At 30.6% G+C, this 950-nt stretch overlaps 1 protein-coding gene across 3 annotated transcripts in view; it reads left to right on the forward strand.

Moving 5' to 3' along the window:
- The window catches only part of LOC138155587 (caspase-12-like), a 26272-nt gene extending 26029 nt beyond the window's left edge, over window positions 1-243 (forward strand). For all 3 annotated transcript variants that reach the window (XM_069080878.1, XM_069080880.1, XM_069080877.1), the window contains one exon: window positions 1-243. This exon is cut by the window's left edge and continues 459 nt beyond it. The gene's annotated coding sequence lies outside the window, so the exon portion shown is untranslated.
- The last annotated feature ends 707 nt before the right edge of the window (window positions 244-950 follow it).

A 950-nucleotide genomic window follows, 5' to 3' on the forward strand; every position in this document is an offset into this window, starting at 1 on the left:
TTTTAAGTCAATTTGTCATCCAGGGGAGCTTCTCAATACTTAAATTCACAATTATGACTTGTGATCCAGCGAACTAACATGTAAAATGGTCCTTGCTTTAGAATGGTGAGGCCTATTTCACAATCTTATTTTGGAGAAATATAAGTGCTGCTAACATATTGCTTATATTAATTGATTTATTATCTTCATTACTATTTCAAATGTTCATTATCATGCTTTTATAAAGGCCTATATTTTAACTAATACTGTGCCTGTGTCATGATTTCCCCTTGTACCACACTTTCTTATTGTTCCCTTCTTTCTTTTTAATCTAGGAAATATGTTGAGTAGTCCTGAAATACTTGGCTATACCAGAAGGACAGTTCCTTTCACAGAACTTTATTTTGCCATCCTTTAATCATTATAATGCTTTCCCCACAAAATGTTTATCCTAATTTCTACATTTTTGCATACACATTTCCACAAATCTTGTAAAGCCATATTAAATATACTCATCCTACAAGCCCTGTCTAAAATTTCACATCCTCCAAGAAGTTTTCAATAATATTTCAATATATCCATAAATTTAAAATCACATCTTGGTACACTTGATTACAATCCATTCAGGGGTTGGCAAACTATGTAGCCCAAGGGTTAAATCTACCTAGTGAGGTAATATTTTTATATACTTTAAGAAGAAATGTTATTCCTTTTAAACTTTATTTAAAATATTTTTAGCTCATGGTCTTTATAAAAACAAGCAGGAAAAAATTATACCTGTAACTGTAGTTCACTTATTTCAGGCCCCTATCTTTTTTTTATTTCAACTGTTTCATTTAAATAAGCCTTATGTGTCTAAATATTTGATTTTCAAATATTATATAAAATATATTTTGCTCAGGCTGGAAAAGTAGCAGACTCTTAGAAGCCCAATTCCACTGCTTATAAACATTGCAGTTCTGATGACTTCT

Source organism: Petaurus breviceps, unplaced genomic scaffold (genome assembly GCF_028583685.1).
Source record: "Petaurus breviceps papuanus isolate PSGF00001 unplaced genomic scaffold, PetGlider_PUasm1.0 91133, whole genome shotgun sequence".
NCBI classification, from domain to species: Eukaryota; Metazoa; Chordata; class Mammalia; order Diprotodontia; family Petauridae; genus Petaurus; species Petaurus breviceps.